General features: G+C 38.1%; 1 pseudogene; it reads right to left on the reverse strand.

Moving 5' to 3' along the window:
• Positions 1-49: 49 nt before the first annotated feature.
• LOC131346409 (nucleolar protein 7-like) lies at positions 50-26,383 on the reverse strand (annotated as a pseudogene).
• Positions 26,384-27,487: the final 1,104 nt, after the last annotated feature.

Below are 27,487 nucleotides of genomic sequence, written 5' to 3' on the forward strand. Positions count from 1 at the left end.
GCAGAACAAATGTGAAAGGTTTTTTTTCCGGAAGTGAAGAAAGGAAAAGTCATTTGAAATTAGCATCGTCTGAGAAAATATCTACAAAATCTTGTACCACTTTGTAGCAGAAGTCATACTGTTCCTGAAAGAAAGAAAAAACATAACTGTTTACATATTAGTACACTATCACATATTGATAAGACAGTGACAGGACCTAGTTATTTTTCCACAAATCAGGCACTTGTGTGTAAAAGATTCTTACCACAGTTTGGACCATGTGTGGTCTCTGAGTGCGTAAACTCTTCACGTCCAGTAAGCCCTCGGCTTTAACCCGCTCCAAAACGAGAGCAATGAACGTTCCAGTCCGGCCTGCACCAGCACTGATTAAAACCAAAACACAAGTGGTAACTATTGTGTATTAACAGCAATATAAAACCGTGAAAGTGTGATTATATATTGACACAAAATAATAGTGTTGCAAATGATTGGATTGGTTCCTCAATCAGTCCTTTGCCAAGCCAGCAAGGATTCTTGTTCACTTCAATTCTGAGCTTTAATCATCAGTTTGCAGCTTGAGTGTGTGAGTGGGTGTGTATGTGTAACTGCAGTGCACCACTATAGGGGGGTTGCCAGATTGCTGTTGTTGTTTCTGCACTGCAGCAATCAGATCAATCATTCCTTTTCCGTCCGATGAGATTCCAATCTCTGGCCAACCATGGAAATGAAAATGTCTGACCAGACGAGACTGCTTCTCCTAAGAACACATATTATATTTACTGTATGTAATGTGTGTATATATGTAGGTCTATAATGAAACATTTTATTCTGATCTTACAGCATGACAATATCCATATCTACAGGGCATGAGGGATCACTGAGTGGTTTAATGAGTATAAAAATGATGTAAATTATATGCTCTGGCCTTCTCTGTGACTATTGGAGATAGCAGCCAACACCCGGTGTTCCATCAAGCATCATCTCTGCTCAGAATATAGCCTGAGTTTGAAACCATTTCCCCTTCAAACAGCTCACTATCAAGCATTTGAAGCAGATATACGCATTACTGGAGAGTAAATAATGAACATTACAGCAAGGCTTACACGTTATTATCCCTTAGTGGTTTTTTCTGTCCTATAAAATGTCATAGTAACTGAGCTGGTACTGTCCGGCTGGTAGCAGTAACTGACAACTGTGAACTTCTCACAAGAATAATAAACATGCAGCGTTACCCAAAAATAATCTCTATGCACATGACAAATATTTCAGTGTAAACTTAATGTGTTTCAGTGTGGACTTTTCTGTTAAACACATATACACTGGCTTGTTTTGTTTCCTTAATGGTTGTTCTCTGGGTTCCTGAGCCATACAGACCTGCTTGGATGAAATCCATGGCTGATTTCTGCATGGAGGTATTGCCAGACCCGTCCTTCACCCGCATCGCCCTGCAGTTTCCCTGCAAACTAAAGCAAGGGAAATTGTGGCGTTCATATCATTTCATAAACAAGTGACAAATTTTATAGTGATGAGCAAAAAAGTCAGTTTTCTACCACAGATGTGTTTGTGTCTGTGAATCTGTATTGTAACACAACTTATTAAACCAGTGCCACATGTTGGATTGCTGTTTTTGTTTATACAACATGGCACTGTAGTCAGGGTATGTGGTAAAATGGTTCATTTTCCTGAGCCTAAGTGTTAGTATACTAAGAGTTAACACTAAACCACATGTTGAAGTGTTTGCCTCCAAAAATATCATCCATTTTTTTGCATTAATGCTACCAATCCCATTTTTGACAATACTGATACTGAACTAGCACTGATCCAGTACAGACATCCTCACAGCAACAGTCTCTACCTTCTGTAGCTATGTTATGTCAGAAATCACAGATGTTGTGCATCAAGCTGCAGTTTAACACAATTTGTGCTCCTGTGCAGAAGCACTGCTGTGTCAGTCTACATCAGGTGTATTCTAGCCACATGGATTAGACTGAACACATAGAATTTTACTGCAGTCATTTTGTTCTGTTCACTTCCTCATAATCATGTGTAAGAACATCTAGTTGTATTCATAAATGTTTCAGCCTACCGTTTGGACACTTTCTTCAACTTCTTCACTTTTATTTTCTTCTCTTTCTGCTGCTCAGCTGCAGGACAAAATAGCCTCCAATGAGTCAAAGGAAACTTATAAGCAAATTACTGTCTACCAACTAAAGAGATAATGCCTGATCTGATCAGAGTTGGGAAACTACCAGAAGAATTTTAGATCTTACCTTGATCATCTGGCAATGATGGTGGTCTAAACAGAAACAACAGGAATACACAATTATACAAGTGAATATGAAGAAGTTTGTGTGTGTGTGTGTGTGTATATATACATAAATAGATCTGGCATAACATTATAACCACTGACAAGTGAAGTGAATAACACTGATTATCTCCTCATTATCACCTGTTAGTGGGTGGGATGTTTTAGGCAGCAAGTGAACATTTTGTCTTCAAAGTTGATGTGTTAAATGCAGGAAAAATGGCCAAGCGTAAGGATTTGAGCGAGTTTGACAAAGGCTAAATTGTGGTGGCTAGACGACTGGATCAGACCATCTCCAAAACTGCAGCTCTTGTGGGGTGTTGCCGGTCTGCAGTGTCAGTATCTATCAAAAGTGGTCCAAGGAAGGAACAGTGGTGAACCGGAAACAGGGTCATGGGCGGTCAAGGCTCACTGATGCACACAGGGATTGAAGGCTGGCCCGTGTGATCCGATCCAACAGATCGCTACTGTTGCTCAAATTGCTGAAGAAGTTAATGCTGGTTCTGATAGAAAGGTGTCAACACAACACAACAACACAACACAATATTAGTGGTCATAATGGTCATAATGTGGATATAATGTTATGCCTGGTCAGTGTATGTTAGCATAAAAACATCACGTACTTCTGGACCGCTGTCTCAAATTCTTCTAAAAGAGCTTCTGGTAAAAGTCTGCTTTTCTTCAAAGCTTTAAACAATACATGAGTAATAATTAAACTTTAGAAACATTAGGCAATTACAAAGACTTTAAAACATTTGCATTGCTTAAATATGAAAGTTTAATATGCAAAGGTTTGTACCTTTTGTTCTTGGAAAAGCAACTGTCTTTTCGCCTCTTCTCCTTCAGCAACTCTTTCCCCTGATAAACAAAGTATAATTACTACACAGTATAAAACGTATAAATATAAATACTTCCTGTATGGGGCATGTTATACACAATACTCTCATGTAAATCAGTTCATCCTCTAACTGTATGAAACTCTGACACAGAAATGTTTACCTATTATGAACATAAACAACAGAACAGGACTGACTTTAGCATTAAAAAAAGAAATCTGTAAGAAGCTTGTAATTTCTCAGACACTCATGATCCCCATGTTTCTCTCAGCAATGTATGACAAGCAGACTCTGGATGCTAGTTTAATGTTAATTATATTAATGTCTTTATAAAAACCACTGAAATGACGAGCAGCCAGAAAATGAGTAAGTAAATGAACAAAAATGAACCTGACATACAACCGATTAGATTTTCTTCATTTTCAGCCCAAAAACTCAACTCTCTCAGTAACTAGTGAGAGCATATTAACAGCAGTAATCACACAGTGACACCTAGTGGTCAATCCAGGAAGCATTTTCCATGGCGATAATATTTAGTTCAGGATACCACAAAACCGACATGGACAATGTTAATAAGATAAATGCTTAAAGGTACTGAAAAATAAAACAAAATAAATGAATTGTTTATCATGTAAATTTCCAGAAGCAGTTTGTAAAAGCAATCACTCACACCGATAACTCTTTAACTGTAAACTAAACTGCACATGATCCCTCTGAACATCAACTACTCAAAGAAATAAGTAACTAAACAAACGAGCATAAAAAATACAAATTCATCCTTTATTTATAAAAAAATATTATTAATAATCAAAAATGTCAATAGTGATAGTGTTTAAGACTGAGGCTGAAGTGGAAGCCGAGACTGAAGCAGTCGATGCTGAGGCTGAGGTCGAGAAGGAAGATGAGGCTGAAGCTGGTGATGAGGCTGAAGTGAAGGTTGAGGCTGTAGCTGAGGCTGAAGTGAAGGTTGAGGCTGTAGCTGAGGCTGAAGTGAAGGTTGAGGCTGTAGCTGAGGCTGAAGTGAAAGTTGAGGCTGTAGCTGAGGCTGAAGTGAAGGTTGAGGCTGTAGCTGAGGCTGAAGTGAAGGTTGAGGCTGTAGCTGAGGCTGAAGCTGAAGCTCAAGTTGATTTTGATGCTGAAGCTGAGGCTGATGCTTTAGAAAGCAAACCAGGAGATACTGAAGCAGAGAACAGCACACCAGCAGTTAAAAAGGAGAAGAAGAAACGGACCAAAAAGGGACACGAGGCAGAAGAAAGAAGAAAGTCCAAGTCAACAAATCAGGTATGAATATTAATATCATGTCATGATGTCAGTAATGTACCTGGAGATCTGCTGATATTAAATTAATGAGGAATTGAAAGTGTAAGATTTTATCTGTGTCAGTAGATGAGGCTGAAAACATGGTTCAGGCTGAAGCTGAGGATGAAGCTGTAGAAAGCAAGCCAGACGATGCTCAACCAGAGAGCAGAAAATAAAGAAATTACCTGTAAATAGGGAAACAGGTTTTATATTAAACTTTTTTAATATATTATAGAAATTGTTAAAAATAGACTTTTTTTTGTTGTTACTGCTAACAAAATAAAAAATAAAAAACTGTTAAATTTCACTTGGCTCAATAATGGCTTTCATTTCCTCTGGAGTTACTGCACAGCTCTCCATATCTACTGCTCATAGATCACTTCTGAAGCAGTGAATTCCAAAAGATTAATAAATAAAAACATCATTTTAATAAGAACAGCTTAACAAAAACTGTGAAAATTGTGGTATTCACAGTGAATCTCCTTTATGGTAATCCATCCGAGTGTCCCACACATTCATCTCATCAACCTCAGGATCAGACTTTACTGTCTAAGTACGATGGTTTGTGTTGAATTCCGTGAAACAACACACACACACACACACACACACACACACACACACACACACACGTTTTTACAAGTTCTAATGTTTAGAATTGTTTTTCTATTTCTAGTCAGTGGACAATAAGAGAGACAGAAAGGTGGTCAGTTTTAACCTTTTTAAGGCAGCTGGACCAAACGGCGTGTTCAGGGCGACCTCTCCCTGGAACGGTCACTAATAACCATGGGAAAAAAACACTGCACTACTCTTCCAGTCCTGAAGAAGCTCGACAGGGTTTTTACCACCGAAGACCATTCACAGACTTTCAACTGAACTGAAAATGGAAGAAAAATTTCAAGGGGCAGCAACAATATGTATATAGCTCGTGTATGTTGGAGTGAAATGTGGTTTCTTTAGGATCATGGTGTAACATGTAACAGTACAAGGTGTGACCTTTGTTTGTTTTTTTCTTTGTTTGCAGTTGTAATGTAAAATAGTAGCATTGCTTCATCCAGGCTGTGCCACATAAAAGAGCAACTTTTACTGCTAAACTTTAGTCTTTTCTTGACTTCTCTTTTTAGGAAGCACTTTCTCTTTAAGTTAATTTGAATTTCTTGAAACAGTAGCCTCTGTAGGTGTAGCATCTCCTTTTCAAGATTGTCCTAAACACAAGTGGGCTACGAAATGATAAAACATATACAAAGGAGGCATCAATAAATAGCAAATACACAAAGAGCAAATACACAAAAACAAACAAACAGGCCACAGCCATCAGAGAATACAGTTTCCATGAAAGGGTGTACATGGTCTGTAACAATGCTTAGGTAGGTGGTATGTGTCAAAGTAACATCCACATGGATGGCAGGTGTCAAGGTTTCCCAGCAGAACATTGCCTGAAGCATGACACTGCCTCCGCCGGCTTGCCTTCTTCCCATAGAGCATCCTGGTGCCATGTGTTCCCCAGGTAAGCGACTCACACGCATCCGGGCATCCATGTGATGTAAAAGAAAACGTGATTCATCAGACCAGACCACCTTCTTCCATTGCTCTGTGGTTCAGTTCTGATTCTCACATGCCCATTGTTGGCACTCTTGGCGGTGCACAAAAAGTGATGCACTGTGTATCCTGACACCTTTCTATCAGAACCAGCATTAACTTCTTCAGCAATTTGAGCAACAAATTTTATTTCAATTTTCACTCCTGAAAAATCTATACTTTCAAATCCTCAGTACTTCTTTCATCCCTGATCATTTCCTCCAATTCACCTTTTAGACTGCAATATTCTGCCACAGAAGAAAGCATCATGTTTTGTGCTGCATCACATGTGCACATCTGGTCCACAGTGTCAGTGTGAAATGCCATTATTTGTTGCTGTAATTAGCCTGAAATAGTAAATTTATGTTTACATTCAGATGAAGAATGTTCAGATTGATGGTCACTGTCACCTGCAGTGAACTATGATGGGTCCGGTGTGTGCTGGGTTAACACTCTTGGCTTCCTTAAGAAACTTGAGCATACCGATAGGCGAGAGTGGAACACCAAAATCAGGCCAGCTGGTGAAATGGAGCTGTGTGTAAAATCATTGGGTTGCATCTATGTAAAAACTACATACATGAAACTCCTCACAAACCACCATGAGCCAATGTACTGTGTATATATATATATATATATATATATATATATATATATATATATATATATATATATATATATATACACTATATTGCCAAAAGTATTCGCTCACCCATCCAAATAATCAGAATCAGGTGTTCCAATCACTTCCATTGCCACAGGTGTATAAAATCAAGCACCTAGGCATGCAGACTGTTTTTACAAACATTTGTGAAAGAATGGGTCGCTCTCAGGAGCTCAGTGAATTCCAGCGTGGAACTGTGATAGGATGCCACCTGTGCAACAAATCCAGTCGTGAAATTTCCTCACTCCTAAATATTCCACAGTCAACTGTCAGCTGTATTATAAGAACGTGGAAGTGTTTGGGAACGACAGCAACTCAGCCACGAAGTGGTAGGCCACGTAAACTGACGGAGCGGGGTCAGCGGATGCTGAGGCGCATAGTGCGAAGAGGTCGCCAACTTTCTGCAGAGTCAATTGCTACAGACCTCCAAACTTCATGTGGCCTTCAGATGAGCTCAAGAACAGTGCGCAGAGAGCTTCATGGAATGGGTTTCCATGGCCGAGCAGCTGCATCCAAGCCATACATCACCAAGTGCAATGCAAAGCGTCGGATGCAGTGGTGTAAAGCACGCCGCCACTGGACTCTAGAGCAGTGGAGACGCGTTCTCTGCAGTGACGAATCGCGCTTCTCCATCTGGCAATCAGATGGACGAGTCTGGGTTTGGCGGTTGCCAGGAGAACGGTACTTGTCTGACTGCATTGTGCCAAGTGTAAAGTTTGGTGGAGGGGGGATTATGGTGTGGGGTTGTTTTTCAGGAGCTGGGCTTGGCCCCTTAGTTCCAGTGAAAGGAACTCTGAATGCTTCAGCATACCAAGACATTTTGGACAATTCCATGCTCCCAACTTTGTGGGAACAGTTTGGAGCTGGCCCCTTCCTCTTCCAACATGACTGTGCACCAGTGCACAAAGCAAGGTCCATAAAGACATGGATGACAGAGTCTGGTGTGGATGAACTTGACTGGCCTGCACAGAGTCCTGACCTCAACCCGATAGAACACCTTTGGGATGAATTAGAGCGGAGACTGAGAGCCAGGCCTTCTCGTCCAACATCAGTGTGTGACCTCACAAATGCACTTCTGGAAGAATGGTCAAAAATTCCCATAAACACACTCCTAAACCTTGTGGACAGCCTTCCCAGAGTTGAAGCTGTTATAGCTGCAAAGGGTGGACCGACGTCATATTGAACCCTATGGATTAGGAATGGGATGTCACTTAAGTTCATATGCGAGTCAAGGCAGGTGAGCGAATACTTTTGGCAATATAGTGTATATATATATATATATAGCCAAGCTTAGGAACATTTTATATGTAAAAGCTAGTTCATGCATTCATGACCTCCAGACTGGACTATTGTAATGCATTACTAGATGGTTGTCCTGCATCTTCAATAAACAAGCTACAGTTAGTCCAGAAAGCAGCTGCCAGAGTTCTTACCAGATCAAGAAAATATGATCATATAACCCCAATATTACCATCCCTGCACTGGCTACCTGTTAAACTTAGAATTGATTACAAACTAGCACTACTTACATACAAGGCTGTAAATGGTTTAGCTCCCACGTATCTAGCCAGTCTTCTGACTCGCTACAATCCACCGTGCTCTTTAAGATCACAAGATTCAAGATTCAAGATTTATTGTCATTTCAACCACATATAGCTGACGCAGTACATAGTGAAATGAAACAAAGTTTCTCCAGGACCTGGTGCTACATAAACATACAACAACAAAGAGTTCAACACAAAAAAAACAACACCACAGAGCTAGGACAGAAGTTTGTCTTAGCCACGTAAAGTGCACAGTGTGCAGCTAGGTGCAAACAGAGCATAGACAATAAATACAAGAAAGACAACACAAAAAACACAGGACAATTAGCGCCGAAAAAGAAAGAAAAGAATATTTGTAATGGAATGTAAGTGAAATAAAATAAGATAAAATGAAATGATGTAAAAAAAAATATTGTGCAAAAATACAACAGCAGCGGTTGAGGTAGTGCAAATAGAAATAAACATAAATACAACTATAGCAGCAGTTGACAGGTTGAGGTAGTGCACTAAGTAATGAAGAATATAAATTATGTGTGTGCGTCCACACAGTTGAGAGAGAGAGTGTGTGTGTATATGTGTGTGAGAGAGACAGAGAGTTGTATACAGTTCAGTCCTGAGTGAGTGTGTGTGTGTGTGTGTGTGTGAGAGTGTAGAACAAAACTCTGGACTTCTGGTAGTTCCCAGAATATCAAAGTCTACAAAAGGGGGTAGAGGGTTTTTAAACTTTGGAATAGCCTTCCTTTAGCCTGGCATACACATAATACATCCCATAACCTTGTGCTCCAGTACATTATCATCTAGTGCTGCTAATATCATAAACGGCAGCTACGCTAATTCCTTTCCACATGTTCCTTTTTTCCTACCCATCCTGAGGCATCTGGAGATTGTGCCAGCTTCAGTAATCAGAGGCCAATCCTGCAAGGATCCTGAGGCATCCAGAGATGGACCAGCTTCAGCCGGGTTCTGCTTCGTGAGGATTTGTGTATATCAAAGCAATGCTGCCAGCCCTATGTGGACTTAGAGGACGACAACAACCTCCTAATTAATACACACACTAACATTCTACATATGCTGTATCTGCATCACACTGTAGACTGTACATAACTGCAGAAATAACATTGTTCATAATCACACTCTTCGATGTTTAGAATAATTTATAATCACACTCTCTGGTGTCACCCAAATGAGGATGGGTTCCCTTTTGAGTCTAATTCCTCTCAAGGTTTCATCCTTAAACCATTTAAGGGAGTTTTTCCTTGCCACAGTCACCATAGGCTTGCTCACTAGGGATGATTTTGTCTAACATCTATGTTTTTTGTTCCTATGTTCTGTAAAGCTGCTTTGAGACACTGTTCATTGTTAAAAGCACTATCCATATAAAATTGAATTGAATTGAATATATGTACAATTCTGCATTCTTTATTCTTCTGTTCATTTGTTTCTTTCAGACATACATATTGCACACAGAACTACTGGATAGTGTAGTCGATCAGCACTGCTACATCCTCCAAGGACACATCTGTACAGCCAGCAGCCCTGCTGTGGCCAGTACTGACAGCATTATTCCTAAAAACATATGCAGATTCAAAATCATTTAACCCTTTCAAGCATTTCCAGAACAAACTGTGTGCTATATTTATGTATTTTACCTCTTTTCTCTCCCGTATGTTAGTCAGCATGACTATGGTGGCAGATTTGTGCTCCCAAACCATTCTCCAGAAATCAGCCACTGTCTCCGGTTTCTGACCTTCAAACAGACCTTTTTAAAGTTTTCCTACAGAAGTCATGCTGTTCAGTAAATTCACTCTGACATTCACTCTTCTGATCTGTATGCTGTGTAACATGTGGATGACCACTTCTGTGTAATAATCTTGAAAACTGATGAAACCCTCAGATGAAAGGTCACTTACACTACAAGCTGGTGTTAATTGTAGAACCGCACAACACTAACTTGGTGTCACAAAACAACCCTTTACTCTGTTTTATCATCATACTGGTGTTCCTTCCATTTGACTTAACAAACAATGTACAACTGCTACAATAAAATTATAACATTTAAACCCAATAATCAACTAAATAAAATATAAATGAATAAAACTACACATTATTAGTCCTGAATGTCACCTTTCATATGACCATCCATTAACCACCACAGTGGAGTGTAACACAACAAAATGATTTCAGATTTTTTTGAAGCATGCCATTTCTTTCTAGGGTTAGCATACATAGTGAGGAATGGTTTAGTGGCTTTACAGTTGAAAACAGAAGTTTACATACACTGTATAAAAAGACACATAACCTTTTTTTTACTGTCTGACATCAAATCAGACTACACTTTGCCTGTTTTAGGTCAGTTAGCATTACCAAATATTTCTATTTGCTTAATGTCAGAATAACGAGAGAGAGATTTTTTAGAAACTTTTTTATTACTTCCTTCAAAGTCAGAGGTTTACATACATTTCCTTAGTATTTGGTAGCATTGCCTTTAAACTGTATGACTTGGGTCAAACATTTTGGGCATCCTTCCACAAGCTTCTCACAATAGTTTACTGGAATTTTGGCCCATTCCTCCTGACAGAACTGGTGTAACTGAATCAGATTTGTAGGCCGCCTTGCTGTCACACGCCTTTTCAGCTCTCCCCACAAATTTTCTATAGGATTGATATCAGGGCTTTGTGATGGCCACTCCAAAACATCGAGTTTGTTGTCCTTTAGACATTTTGTAACTAATTTGGCGGTATGCTTAGGGTCATTGTTGATTTGGAAGACCCATTTGCTCCCAAGCTTTAACTTCCTGGCTGATGTCTTCAGATGTTGCTTCAATATTTCTACATAATGTTCTTCCATCATAATGTCATCTATTTTGTGAAGTGCACCAGTCCCTCCTGCAGCAAAACACCCCCACAACATGATGCTGCCACTCTCGCACTTCACAGCTGGTGTTCTCAGGCTTGCAAGCTTCCCCCTTTTTCCTCCAAATGTAACGATGATCACTATGGCCAAACAGTTCAATCAGGCCACAGGACATGTCTCCAAAAATTAAGGTATTTGTCCTCAGTGTGCATTTGCAAACTGTAGTCTGGCTTCTTTATGATGTTTTTTGAATAATGGCTTCTTCCTTGCTGAGTGGAATTTCAGCCCATGTCGGTACAGGACTTATACTTGCGTATTGGTACAGTCTTAAATTAGTCTAGGGAAGACAGCAACAGAGCTAAATGGTTGGTGGTGAGAGACTGTGCAGCGGCAGAAAAAAACGCTGTCTCCAGGCCCAGCAATGGCTACAATAACCCAAGCAACCACAGCCAATACAGAAAAAAAATTATTTACAAATTTCAAAACAAAGAAATAATAAAAGGGTATCAACTTCAGAAGGGCGCAAGGCCAAAATAACAAATATAACCAAACTAACTCTTTTATGACCCACTGGCTAAGCTACGAAGGAAAGAACACAAAATACAGCAGAATCCACAATTCTCCTCCTGATTACTTTGCTGATTTTCTTTTGTTTTTCCCATGACGTCCCACAAGGAAGCAGAGTGTTTGAGGTGTGCCTTATAATACATCCACAGCTGTATCTCCAATTGACTCACATGTTGTCAATTAACCTATCAGAAGCTTTCACCACCATGACATCATCATCTAGGCTTTCCCAAATTGTTTAAAGACATAGTAATCTTTGCGTATGTAAACTTCTGACTCTGAAGAAAGTACTAAAAAAAATTCTCTAAAAAATTCTCTCTCTCATTATTCTGTCATTTAGTAAATAGAAATAATTTTGGTAATCCGAACTGACCTAAATCGGGAAAAGTTTAGTCTGATTTAATGACAGACAGTAAGAAAAAAAAGTTATGTGTCTTTTTTAGTGAATCCCATGTGTTAAAAAACACAGGCTTTCATGGGGTGTCCTAATTTTTTCACAAGACTGTATATAAAAAGTTTAAATTTAAGTTTAAACTTACTATTTTATCCCTATTTTATCATTATTTTATTCCTAATGACCAAGCCTGATGTGACTGTGGCAAGGAAAAACTCCCTGTGATGATATGAGGAAGAAACGTTGAAAGGAACCAGGCTCAGAAGGGAACCCATCCTCATTTTGGTGACACTGGAAAGTAAATAATGTAAATGTAACTAAATAATATCCTTTCTACAACAGCAACCAAGAGCTTATGGGGAACTATTAGGTCAGTGTACTGTAGTTTCTGAGTTCCACCCAGGGAGACTCACACCCAGTTTTCCAGGAGGGGATCCAGCTCCTCTGTGAAACTGAAGAAGGTAAATTACTGAAATTGTATGAATGAATATAATTATAATGAATTATTCTTGTTATAACTTTATTACAGAATACAGTGGTAAAAAGAAAGTGTAGCCAATTAATTGTGGATAATTAAGATATATGAACGTCCTGGGTGTTTAAGAGAGTCCCAGTGTGCTGTCCTAAAAGATTTACTTATTAACAGAAAACGTTTACAAAAATTGCCCCAGATTACATGATGTCATCTCATCGATTCTCCAGCAGATGGGGGAAAAAGGATTGTTGAATTTTTTAGTGACTTGCATTTATGAGTACTGTGTTCACATTTACAAAGCTCTTCACACAGTTAGAGCAACAACAGTCTATGTGGACTAAATTGTATATCACCTTTCATTGTTTTGACACAAAGCATCAAATAACCTCAGCTTTCAAACTTCATCTATTCTTTTCTCGTTCAAACTCACCCTTCAACAAAACTATGTGTATCTACAGATCTACGTTTGCATTCTGTTTTCAAAACTAATCAATATCATTAAAAAACAAGCAAATTCTCTTTATTTGTCTAATGAAATATATTTATTTAAAGTTGTAAATATTTAAACATATAAACCAATAGATTAAAAAATAAATAAACTAATAAAGAAGTAAAGTTTATTATTAATTAAGTGAATTATTAAAGGATTAAGTACATATTAATATATAAGTGTAATTAAAGTAAATAAGTTTAATTAAAGTGAATGTGTTAACAATAAGAACACCATAATAGTAATTTTTATTACAGTCATTATAACGATAACAACAACCAATAATAATAATAATAATAATAATAATAATAATAATAATAATAATAATAATAATAATAATCATCATCATCATCATCATCTCCGTGACCCCAATCCGCATCTCAGACAATAGCACGAGCGGTCGCATCGCTTCATCCTTGACGTCATCTGCGTCTTCGCTGCTGTAGAGTTGTTTATTTGTATTTAAACTGTCTCCATGGTGATGACGCGTTCATCCAATAGTTTTCATTCAAAACCTGCATTGAGTTTCTGCCTGGCATCGGATAAACATCGGATAAACATCGTCTCCATCACCACAACTCTACAACTCTACAACTCCACAAGACAACTCTACAGCTCTGCAAGACAACTCTACAAGACAACTCTACAGCTCTACAAGACAACTCTACAGCTCTACAAGACAACTCTACAGCTCTACAAGACAACTCTACAAGACAACTCTACAGCTCTACAAGACAACTCTACAGCTCTACAAGACAACTCTACAAGACAACTCTACAGCTCTACAAGACAACTCTACAGCTCTACAGCTCTACAAGACAACTCTACAGCTCTACAAGACAACTCTACAAGACAACTCTACAACTCTACAGCTCTACAAGACAACTCTACAAGACAACTCTACAAGACAACTCTACAAGTCATCTCTACAATCAGCGACTTCTACGATCGACGAAGGACTTCTGACCACACCATGTCTTTCCGTGGATTTCTTCAGGGACTGAAGAACTGGACTCTAGGTGAGATCGCCTGTGCTGCGGGTCTGGTCACTCTGTCTGCCGGTGCGGGATACTTCATTTACCGCAGCCTCCGGACAGAAAGAGCTCCTCCTGACCACACTGAGCTTCCTCAAGGTAGGAGGAGCTTTATCCTACCTCGTGACTTTAATGTCTCACTGATTTTACAATAAATCCAGTAGAAGGTACAGTGTTACAGTCTAATGTTATGTAGCTAACAAGCGACCTCATCTACTGCTAACAATTAGCCTCATGCTAGTTATCGTGCTAGCGAACTTGGCTACTGGTTTAAATTACACAATAAAGTCCTTAAGCTTGGTTCAAGAATGTATTTTATTTCCACAATGAATTATTTAGCCTGTTAGTAGGTCACTTTTAACAGCCCTGGCTACTGGTTTTACACTAAATCATGCTTAGCCTTGTGATTCTCCAGCTAGCGCGCTAACAGACTTTAGCCGATTTTTACCGATTTAAATGACACTGTAATAGTTGGACTAATCATATCTACAACTTATCATATTCTCAAGCTCTAGAGAACATGTCTATTTGCTGTAATTATTACACAATTAATATAATATAAATATAATGTTTAGCCTAATGTTAGTTAAGCTGCTAACGAACTTGGCTGTTGGTTTAAATGACACTAAAATCCTGAACCGAGTTGATGAGCTTGAACAAGGAGAATTTCATTTAATTCTACAATATAATATTCATCCCCATTAAAAAGTCACTTTTACCAACCCTGACTACTGGTTTTACACTAAATCACTAAATCATGTTTAGACTACTGATTAATCAGCTCTCCTAAAGGGCTTGGTTACAGGTGTATGTTATCTACCTAGAGAACTTCACTAATCATTTTATTTACACAATATCATAGTGAGTATGAAGCTAGTTAGCTTGATGAAGTCCGTTTTAATAATTACACAGTATAATATTTTTATAGATTTGGGTGGTGGACAGGGGCAGGAGGTTTTAGAGAGTTTAATCAGGTCACATGTACAGTGAATTTACACAATCTGACTGACACAATTTGTCTGTTTCTTCACAAGTTAACTAATTATCAAACTTGACAGGTTATTAATCATTAATAGGAAAGTTTGATGTTGTGTAATTGAAGAGTCAGAATTCTGAGTCACATAAAAGTGATTTTGTTACAGAGCCTGTGGATGTGCAGGGGGAATCAGTAGATACTCCCTCTGTCCTCCAGGTATGTGTCAGTTAAATAGTAATATTTATCTTCATTTGAAACCTGTAGGCCACTTTTGTCTAAGTGTGTGTGTGTGTGTGTGTGTGTGTGTGTGCACGTTAAGGTCATTGAGCCAATCCTGCAGCTGCTGCCTCCCGAACCTCAGGACGAACCTTCAGCTGTCATTCTGGTAAACAAATCATTCATTTATTTACTAAAACCAATCAATAGATTTAACAAGGTGTTTACTGTAAATAATGTTAGTATGAATCTGATTTGATAAGAAGCACTTATGATCTTCATGCTCTACATTTCACAGCCGCTCGATGCTGATGAGCCGAACAGCGCCTGCCGTGACGTCCAGTGCGTGTCTGCAGACTCCTCCCTCTCCCAGTCTGGGGTATTCTATAGTGCTGCAGCTGAGATACAAACACACAAACACCCTTCTTTACAAGTTCTAATGTTTAGTTTTGTTTCTCTATTTCTAGCCAGTGGACATAGTTGGAATGAGAAGGGGTCCAGAGAGTCGGCTCTACCGGTTTGACACCGCAGAGACATGCTGCTTGACTCTCGAGGTAATCACAGTCTTTATTACTCTGGTGAAGAGAATGGACATTATTGAATTGACATGGTTTTTAGTACTTTGTTGAAAGGTGGATCTTGAATTTCATCAAATTGTCATTTGCAGGGATTCCCTTATTATACCAGCTATGAGGGGAGATTCACTGGCATTCAGGTAAGGGACTATTCATTGTTGCATTGTAAAATTATGGTAATTGCAGTGACTAATTTTGTTTGTGTGTTTTAAGGTTGTTGAGCCAACTGTTCAGCTGCTGCCCACAGAAGTAGACCAAGACCCCTTCACCTGTTTTTCTGGTAACCAGAGCTTTAAGGAAAAGAATATTATTATGAAACTGCTATGATCAGAAGCACTCACGATCTTCCTGCTTTACTTTTCACAGCCACTCGATGCTGGTGAGCTGATCAGCGCCGCCTGCCGAAACATACAGTTCCTCTCTTCAGACCCCTCCATCTCCCAGTTTAAGGTATTCTACAGTGCAGCAACTGAGACACAAACACACAAACACCCTTCTTTACAAGTTCTGATGTCTAGTTTTGTTTCTCTATTTCCAGTCAGTGGACGTAAAGTCCTACTACTTGGGGATGATAAGGGGCCCACAGAGTCGGCTTTGCTGGTTTAAAACCACCACAACACACTGCTTGACTCACATGGTAATCACAGACTTGATTATTCTGAGGAAGAGAATTGACCTTGATGATTATTAGATGCTCACGTTTGTGAAATAGATCTTGAGTTCCAGCTATTTGTCATTGCAGGGATTCCCTTATCATACCACCATAGAGGACTGTTTCACTGGCATACAGGTAAGGGATTATTCGTTGTGGCATTAGGAAACTTTTGCTAATTGCAGTGACTAATTGTGTTCACTTTAAATTGTTCTTTTAAGTCTGAATCTGGGAGGGTTACAGAGTTCATCTCCTGTAACCGAGTGGAGACATCGTTCATCGTGCCACATTACAACACGGTAAATTTATTGCACTTGAAGTGAAATTTATTGTCATGAAGTGTATATTGTAGTTAGTAACTTTTGGAATTTTGTCAGATGTACTTTTATTTGTCTGCAATGACAATATATTTTTTTATTCAGCACAAAACCATTAAAACGGTAACCTGCCATTACGTGTATGTGGCTGGAGATGGGCAGATGTGCACCTCCACCTGGGAGTATGACCAGGACGACTCTGAGGTAATTCAGAGTTTCAGATTTGATGTGTATCTACATATGTTGTTATTCCTCTGATTCGGATGCTGTAAAATTTACTGTGTGAGTTTTAATGATTTAATGATTCGGCTTGCAGGAGAATGAGGAGGAGGTGGAGATGGAGGTGCCGTTTATTTGGTACGATCCTATTCACTGTTTATTGATGTAACAGTGTATTGTATGTTTAACATACACTAAGCATTTACATCTCTTCTTTCTTAGCTGCCATCTTTCAGAAAGAGGGGTGACTGACATCGGCCTGAAGGTGCCCGCTGTCCGTGAGGCGTTCGCTGTGAGTAAAACCTTTCTTCAGCTGCTGTTATTGCGCAGGTAAAGTCCTCTCTGCTTTAACGTATATTGTGTGCTGTCTTATATTCAGACTCTGCTTGCCAGCGTCCACAACCAGGACTTCTTTTTCATGGTGGGAAAAAGGATTGTCATGCGACTGGCAGCAGCTAACAACCAGGTAACTTCAGAATGATGAAAGACTGTTTGATTTTTGTGATGAAAATACTTTCAGTTACTCAGTCATAGCCAAAGTGAGTTACAGAGATTTTCTTGTTTGTTTGAACAGGATGTAGTTGGTGTGCAGTTGGCATACGAGGCCCTGATTCGATTCCTGAGGACGCCTTCATATCAGGATTCGATTAAAGCAGAGCTCTCCGGGCCTGATGTAAGCTAATAAACGCCTGTGTGAAATGACAGATGTTTAAACAGAAAAGATTTTGATAATATAGAAAACTGAAGCTTCAATATGTGAAGCTAATTTCTTTTTGTACCTTTACTCCTATGTGCAGGTCTACCACTACAACTTCCTGGATGTTTTTTATGAGCTGATTCTCTTCGGCTGTTTTTAAAAATGGCTCACCACCTCAGCTAGTAAGTGTCTTATCAGGAGATTTAAGTTTCAGAACATGGTCTATTTTATCTCATTTTCCCTTATTTTTTAATCCTGATAAGACATGGCATTAATGAAGTCTGTTGTCTTTCTTTCCTAAAGTTTAAGGGAGGATTCTTGGAGCGCGTGCTTCAGCTCATCAGCATGTGGGATATAGACGTGTGGGAGCCTGCAGCAGAGCTGTACTTCAAAGTGCTTATTGTAAGTGTTCCAATATCTTCTGATGCCACGATACACAAATTCTCAGGATTGTACCTTAAACTCAGTGACACTATGTTGAATATGTGTGTGATTTGTCAATAGGATCACCTTACACAGATATTTGAAGTACTGTTCACTCAGCCTCTGGAGCTCTACAGCAACCCAGCAGCCTTAGCCTCCATAGTTCAGATTGTCGTCATGCAGGACGTCCAGCAGATGATGAACATTTTGGAGAAGCTCTGAGCAATGTCTTTCCCTTTGTCCTTTTCATCTTTTCTTCCTCTCTTTCATTTCATATTTCTTCTTTTCTCTCACTTCTTTTTCCTACATTGCTCAGGCTCTCCACATGTGAGTATGAATTAATTTTATTTCTATTTTTGATTAATGTAATATTTTTAAAATCTCTTTTTTTCCCTACAGGTTGTACAGTGAACCCCAGGACTGAAGAAGGGCTTAACCCTAAATCATAAGATCACTTATCCCTTAACAATTATCCTTAATTAATCTATCCCTCTATTCCTGTCCCACTCCCCCATTCCCATAAATACCCTATAGTTCATATATAGATAAATAGAATTGATTGTAAATAAACTTATATCTGTATAGTGCTTATATGCTTTATTTTAATAAATGTTTATATTTGTTCCTATTTCAGTCTCATTCTGATTATTTTTAGTCATCAGGATGTCTGTATAATTTCCCATTAAAAAGGAACACAAAATGAATTTTTCACTTATATACAGATCCTTTTTAAAGAATTTCACAACCTTTAAACCTTTCAAAATGTTTAAAAATAACATTTTGTATTATGTAATGTATTTATGAATTGTATAATATGATATATAATCTAAAAACACAAACATGATAACAATGGTAGAAAAGAATGGAGGTCCATATTGAAGAATAAAACGAGATGAAGGTCTTACAATACACTATACAGTTACTGGGGTGTGGTATAAATAAAAAAAATAAGGTAATTATTTTGTAATCATAGTAATGTAAATAATAGAATAAGGCCTTCAACCCTCTCTCTGCTTAGTGCCAAGCTGTTCCCCACCTTTTCTACATGAGGTATCATGCTGACCAGAGAAAGGGTCAGTCTACTGCTCATGATTTTTGAGTCAGTGGTAAACACAAGTCAGTGTCGTAGGAAGTCTCTTTCTGTTCCCATCCTCTCCTGTCTTCACTACAGCCATGTAAGTTAAACGCTCTGTAAGTTAATGATACTGGAGCTGCACCCTCGTTGCCGGACACCCCAACTTCCTGGCCTGCCCTTTAGATACACCTCTACTGTGTAATAATTTAAGATCTGTGTAATAGTCTGTAATTTTGGCATGTAATGCTAAGGAGGAGTCTTCATATATCTTCATCAATAAATAAAAGCAGGGGGAAACAATCACTTGTGTATTATGTGGGAGAAACTCTTACTCAGATCATAAAGAGTCAAAGTTTGTGACATGTAATCCTGGAAAAAGTGTTATATGAGATGGATATTATATCATTATTATTAACCTATCCTTTTAAATAAATGTAATATTTTGTAAAATTTTATTCATGTTAAAAAACATTATTCCATGTTTTTTAATTCATTCATGTTCTTATTTTCTTTTGGGTAATGAACCAGTATTTTATTTCACCACCTGAATAGCTTGTTCTCTTTTCATAGACAATTATATACTCTTTATCTTATCTTAGGCCTACAGACTGCATAATGCAGATTTATCCCTGTATAACTGTCTGTTAGACACATTTCATCAGTATCCATCTGACCAATAACCACAAAGAAATAAAAAGTGACATTCTTTACTTCTGCTTCATACTTGATTTACTGTTGTTGCAGTTCCAAGCTGCTTGATAAAACAACAGAAAAGAGTTGTTGAAATGAACAATTCAGAATACCTTCAGAGGACGTTGTATATAAAAAGCTGCTGCTTGTTTTTTTCTGCCATTTACTTCCCACAAATCCATGCAAATTTCCTGCAACCTTCTTCTCCATTCTTTCGCATGCTAAAGTCATTAGATAATTAGCTATGTATAATGTAGTTAATATTCTCCAGCCAGCAATTACTGCTCATTGAAATTAAAACAGAATATGGAGTGGGTGGAATAATCGACCCATTTGTTCAGATTTTTTTAAAATCACATCCTTTCCCCTTCTATACTTCTTGTACTAAAAGAACTCATAGGCTCTCAGATTAACACTGTCAGGTAAATTTCCATTACAGCAGGTCTGAGGTCTTGAGGAGTCATCCCACCCTCGTACCACAGTGCTGCTGTAATTATAAAACGTCTAATAACATTTTCTATTACATTGACTACACTTTACCTGCAGTACTCACAGTCACGTGGCCTTTAAAAAGGCATTTGGCCACAGGAAATGTATCCCCAAATCAATCTAAATATAATGGGGTCTGCTTGGTATCAGTGCCTCCACTTTTGGTAGCAGAAAGTCCAGCTGAACGATGATGGGCCATTTAACAAGCATACCTGAATGCAACGTGTCTTCTAGGCTTTCAGTTGAAACTGATAATAATAATAATAATAATAATAATAATAATAATAATAATAATAATAATAATAATAATAATAATAATAACATTAAACAGTAGCAGACAATGTACAAATGAAAAATATATGTTGATTATCTAAAAATATTCTCATTCAGCCCTGTACCCAAAATATATAAATAAAACAATTTCATTATTTAACAAAGTACAAAGAGACTACAGTCTAATCGCAAATGTTTCAAATTTAGTACACTATTAGTACACTATCACATATTGATAAGAAGTATTATACTAACAGTGACAGGACCTAGTTATTTTTCCACAAATCAGGCACTTGTGTGTAAAAGATTCTTACCACAGTTTGGACCATGTGTGGTCTCTGAGTGCGTAAACTCTTCACATCCAGTAAGCCCTCGGCTTTAACCCGCTCCAAAACGAGAGCAATGAACGTTCCAATCCGGCCTGCACCAGCACTGATTAAAACCCAAACACAAGTGGTAACTATTGTGTATAAAACAGCAATATAAAACCGTGAAAGTGTGATTATATATTGACACAAAATAATAGTGTTGCAAATAATTGGATTGGTTCCTCAATCAGTCCTTTGCCAAGCCAGCAAGGATTCTTGTTCACTTCAATTCTGAGCTTTAATCATCAGTTTGCAGCTTGAGTGTGTGAGTGGGTGTGTATGTGTACCTGCAGTGCACCACTATAGGGGGGTTGCCAGATTGCTGTTGTTGTTTCTGCACTGCAGCAATCAGAATAATCATTCCTTTTCCATCCGAAGAGATTCCAATCTCTGGCCAACCATGGAAATGAAAATGTCTGACCAGACGAGACTGCTTCTCCTAAGAACACATATTATATTTACTGTATGTAATGTGTGTATATATGTATGTCTATAATGAAACATTTTATTCTGATCTTACAGCATGACAATATCCATATCTACAGGGCATGAGGGATCACTGAGTGGTTTAATGAGTATAAAAATGATGTAAATGATATGCTCTGGCCTTCTCTGTGACTATTGGAGATTGTGATATTTTGTACAGTGCACTCTATCAACAAGAAAGAAATTTTGCTCTTCTTTCATTCTGGCTTGCAATTTTGAATCATGGCTCATGTGTCTGTTAAAACAGGATCTTTATTGTTTAATAGGACAATCTGGAACACGTGTCATCATAAACATATATTATTGGGATCATTCCATACTATCTCAAGTAATCTTTTTTCCCCAACATTTTCTAAAATAACTCACTACTTTCTAAAGTACAGTATAACATTTTATTCTAATATTTTCTAGTCGAATTAACTTAAACTCAATCATCGTCATAAAGCTTGCAAAACCTTTCAGAGAGCATCATGACTGATCAGTGAGTGAATCAGTCCTAATGCTGCCTTGCCTTAAACTATTGTTGTTGAGTATGTGATCCCACATGTGTTCAAGATAAAAACCTTTGCTGAATTTTCATCTTAAATAACCAGAGATGAACATTCAGAGCTCAAACTCACCCCACTCCTTATTTGTAAATTGCACTGCTGCTCCTTGATTGAGTCCATGCTTCTTTTCCAGAGAGAGAAGTTCAGCATTTGAAAAAGACACAGTAAATTCAGGTGAAGTCTCTTGTTTGCTGTTGCAAAACAACCCCAGAGCTTCCATTCACACAAGCAAATAAACTAGCAGATGACCAGTCATTTCCTACAAATTCTGACCTGGGATTCTCATGACAGCAACATTACAAACTATAAATAAGTGATGATGCTTTGAGGCCACAATCTGACTGCTCTATTCAATTCCTCACATTTATTATAGAATAAATTATAATTATCACACATTAGTTTAATATACATGAAACTCTTCTTTCACCACTTTACTTGTTTTTTTTTACTTGTACTTATTGCCTAAAACTAGCAAAAGATGTTAAAACAATTCATATCAGCAGCCAACACCCGGTGTTCCATCAAGCATCATCTCTGCTCAAAATATAGCCTGAGTTTGACACCATTTCCTCTTCAAACAGCTCACTATCAAGCATTTGAAGCAGATATACGCATTACTGGAGAGTAAATACAGTGTTAGTATACTAAGAGTTAGCACTAAACCACCAGTTGAAGTGTTTGCCTCAAAAAGTATCATCCATTTTTTTTGCATTAATGCTATTAATGCTTTGCATTGCATTTTTTGCTTAATGCTTTTGACAATACTGATACTGAACTCCGAGTATCAGCCACTAGCACTGATCCAGTACAGACATCCTCACAGCAACAGTCTCTACCTTCTGTAGCTATGTTATGTCAGAAATCACAGATGTTGTGCATCAAGCTGCAGTTTAACACAATTTGTGCTCCTGTGCAGAAGCACTGCTGTGTCAGTCTACATCAGGTGTATTCTAGCCACATGGATTAGACTGAACACATCGAATTTTACTGCAGTCATTTTGTTCTGTTCACTTCCTTATAATCATGTGCAAGAACATCGAGTTGTATTCATAATGTTTCAGCCTACCGTTTGGACACTTTCTTTGACTTCTTCACTTTTATTTTCTTCTCCTCCAATAAATCAAAGGAAACTTACAAGGAAAGTACTGTCTACCAACTAAAGAGATAATGCCTGATCTGATCAGAGTTGGGAACCTACCAGAAGAATTTTAGATCTTAGCTTGATCATCTGGCAATGATGGTGGTCTAAACAGAAACAACAGGAATACACAATTATACAAGTGAATATGAATAAGTTTGTGTGTGTGTGTGTGTGTATACATAAACAGATCCCGCATAACATTATGAGCATTGACAGGTGAAGTGAATAACGCTGAGTGGGGAGTGAAGGCTGGCCCATGTGATCCAATCCAACAGACGAGCTACTGTTGCTCAAATTGCTGCAGAAATTAATGCTGGTTCTGACTGAAAGGTGTCAGTATATACAGTGCATGACGGGTCAGGGCTGTTTTAGAACCAAAAGGGGGACCAACACAATATTAGGCAGGTGGTCATAATGTTATGCCTGGTTGGTGTATGTTAGCATAAAAACATCACCTACTTATGGACCACTGTCTCAAATTAAAAGAGCTTCTGGTAAAAGCCTGCTTTTCTTCAAAGCATTAAACAATACATGTAATTAGAGCTTAGAAACATTAGGCAATTACAAAGACTTTAAAACATTTGCATTGCTTAAATATGAAAGTTTACTATGCAAAGGTTTGTACATTTTGTTCTTGGAAAAGCAACTGTCTTTTTCGCCTCTTCTCCTTCAACAACTCTTTCCCCTGATGAACAAAGTATCATTACTACACAGCTGAAACATGTATAAATATAAATACTTCCTGGAACAGAATATAAATACTCAGGAATGTAAATATTTTAATTTGTTCATTAACTAAGGGTGCTTGTTTATGCATGAGAAACAATTATTAAAGTAATGATCAACATTTTCATATAATTACATATTAATGTTGCGGCTGTCTATCTGCAATTGATATTACAAAACAGTGATGTAACACACCCAGTTCATAAAAGCTTTTTGCTTTTTCTATTCTAAACCCCTGTGGTTTGGTGGATGTGTCTCTGACAGACATCCTGTTCAACAAGTGATTTATTTTACATTTTCAGGTTCAGCGGTTAGTTGGAACAGTGGAAATTGAGTCTCACATTATTTACATTTTATTCACACACAAAACATTACTGGTGAACATTTTTGACTTTATAAAATGATTCTCTGGAGTCTTGCTGATCGACCGCTATTGAACAATAAAGAAATGAAGACATCTTTTTTATATACATAGTTTAGTAGCCTACTATTCTTTTTGGCAGAATTTATCATTCTAATCAACTTAATTATTTCCTGGATTTTGTATCACCATAGTCCCTAAATGTATGGAAATGCAGAAAATGGGATTCAAATCAAAAACATTTTCCCCTATTTTGTGTCCTCCCCCACTTCTCAAACCATAGTTACACCCTTGTATTTAACCTATTTATTCACCAAACTTTGATCATATATAACACCCTGGCTGTATTTGTCAGCTGGACTGGTCCTATGGTCATGTACTCTCAAAGAGATCTTTACAGTCAGTGCACTAAAAATCCGAAATTCTGATGTATACGGTTCGGAGTCGACTGGTATGAGTCGACTCTTCGGAGTCGACTCCCAAACCATGTTTTCATTAACTGCAGATTTTCATTAACTGCAGATCTATTAGTAATATATCCCTACTTCATACATAGTTTGACTACAGAGAGTGAATATATCGTTGTCCATGTGCTGAGTAGTGCACTGTACTAGCCGTAAGGAATGATTCAGACAGACTAGCTAGCAGCCCCAGATCTGTGTACCTTAATCCCGTGCGTCTTTAACGCTCTTTAACGCGACTGCTTTCGACTCATCAAATGTGACTTCCTCCAGTCCTTCATCATCACTCTGATCAGACATTTCCTCTCCTAACTCTTTTTCTGTGGTACCTCCTAGTCAGTCTCCTGTGCTAGGTAATTCTCTATCTCTCCACAGGATGGCAGGATTATATAAAGTTTATATAAAACAAGGTGAAACCTAGAACTACCTGACAATTATTGGATTACATAACCAACAGTGAGATAGATTTGTTGTGAGAAATCCTAGTGGGCAAATTGATTGAAATAATAGGAAGCTGAATTTTCTCAGGAACAGTCATCTAGTTAAATTCAATGAATGTCAGATGATGTCTGTGAGTGTTGCCAGGTGTGTGGTTTTCAGACCAAACAATTATTTCAGGTCTTGTGTTGGACAAACATGCCACAATGCTTGCTTCTGATTAGCTTTATTAAGCATGCTTTGAGGCAGTTAGGTTCCCACTCGCATTAATAAACCTTAAATGAAAATATTGTGATACACATCAGAGAAGCAAAAGTCATCTTGTCAGTTTTCTGTATTGTAATATTCCAGACAGCAAAATTCTGTATCATGCCTAGCAAAATACCATACCCGATAATGAAAATCTTTATATGTATATATATATATATATATATATATATATATATATATATATATATATATATATATATATATATATATATATGTGTGTGTGTGTGTGTGTGTGTGATGCAGCACAAAACATGATGCCGTCTTCTGTGGCAGAATATTGCTGTCTAAAAGGTGAACTGAGAGGAAATATATATATATATATATATATATATATATATATATATATATATATATATATATATATATATATATATATGTATATATATCACTTATACAAAAAAACAAAAAACAAAAAACAAAAAAAATTAACAAAAATGAGTATTTCACCTGAGGAAAAAGTTAGGACACCCTATGCCCTAATAGCTAGTGTTTCCCCCATTGGCTGAAATAACCTCAGTGAGACGTTTCTTTTAGCCATCTACCAGTTTCTGACATCGACTGGAGGAAAGTATCCCCCACTCCTCAATGCAGATTTCTTTCAGCTGTGTGATGTTTGTTTCCTTCTTGCACACCTCCCATAATCATTAAACTTGTGTAGTCTCTTTCTGATTGTAGATTCATGCACTTTGGCATAAACTGTAGAAAAAGCTTTCAGTAGGTCCAGTGATGATATTTTAGGATTTTTGGAGACATCTTTAAGCATCTTGCAGTCTTTGCATGGATGGCCTGACCTGGCCATGTTGGCAGTTGCTTTAAATGTTCTCCACTTGTAAATGATTTTCTGGACAATGGAATGGCTGATTACATGGAATGGCTGAATTCCTTTGAGATCTTTTTATCCTTTACCAGACTCATAATAATCAACAATCTTCTTTCTGAAGGCCTCAGAGAGCTCTTTGGATCTCACCATGGTGATACCTCTCACTTCAACAATTAAGAACAAACCAAGCTAAATGTCTGAGGTTTAAATAAGGCAAGCCTCCTTCAAAATGCTCTATAACAATGGTCTAATAATTTGCACCAGATGTTATACACCTGTAGGTCATTTTATCCATTTTAAGTACAAATAAATGTGGGAGTGTTCTTACTTTATTTTTTTAAAATAATTAATAAAAAGACTTTTCTTTGGTTTTATATGTTTAGTTATATTACTTGAATCTTTCAATATTGTTAAAATGAAGATCAAATGCCCATATGTTCAGGTCTGTGAGAGAGAGACAGAGAGTTTTGTGCATTTCAGTCCTGTGTGTGCGTGTGTGTGTGTGTGTGTGAGAGAGAGAGAGGGTTTTGTACAGTTCAGTCCTGGGTGTTGAGAAGCCTGATGGCTTGAGGGCTTGAGGGAATAAACTGTTACACAATCTGGTTGTGAGGGCCCGAATGCGCCGGTACCTCTTTCCAGCACTGAAGGGTCTTGCGATCCGAGACGGTGCAGTTCCCAAACCAGACAGTGATGCAGTTGCTCAGGATGCTCTCGATGGTCCCTCTGTAGAACACAGTCAGGGCGGGGGGAGGGAGATGGGCTTTCTTCAGCCTCCTCAGGAAGTAGAGGTGCTGCTGGGCTTTCTTGGTGATGGAGCTGGTGTTGAGTGACCAGGTGAACTTCTCCGCCAGATGAACACCAAAGAATTTGGTGCTCTTGACAAACTCCACAGAGAATCCGTCGATGAACAGTGGAGAATGGTCACTCTGTGCTCTCCTGAAGTCAACAACCATCTCTTTAGTCTTGTTGACGTTCAGGGACAGGTTGTTGGCTTTACACCAGGCTGTTAGCTGTTGCACCTCCTCTCTGTATGCTGACTCGTCGTTCTTTCTGATGAGACCCACCACGGTCGTGTCATCGGAGAACTAGATGATATGGTTGGAGCTGTGCATTGCTGCACAGTCGTACTAATATATAAACAATTATGTTTTTACATTCTTTCAGGAATTCTTCTGCTACAAAGTGGTACAAGATTTTGTAGATATTTTCTCAGACTATGCTAATTCCAAGTGACTTTTCCTTTCTTCACATCTG

The sequence above is a fragment of the Hemibagrus wyckioides genome, linkage group LG26, assembly GCF_019097595.1.
Source record: "Hemibagrus wyckioides isolate EC202008001 linkage group LG26, SWU_Hwy_1.0, whole genome shotgun sequence".
NCBI classification, from domain to species: Eukaryota; Metazoa; Chordata; class Actinopteri; order Siluriformes; family Bagridae; genus Hemibagrus; species Hemibagrus wyckioides.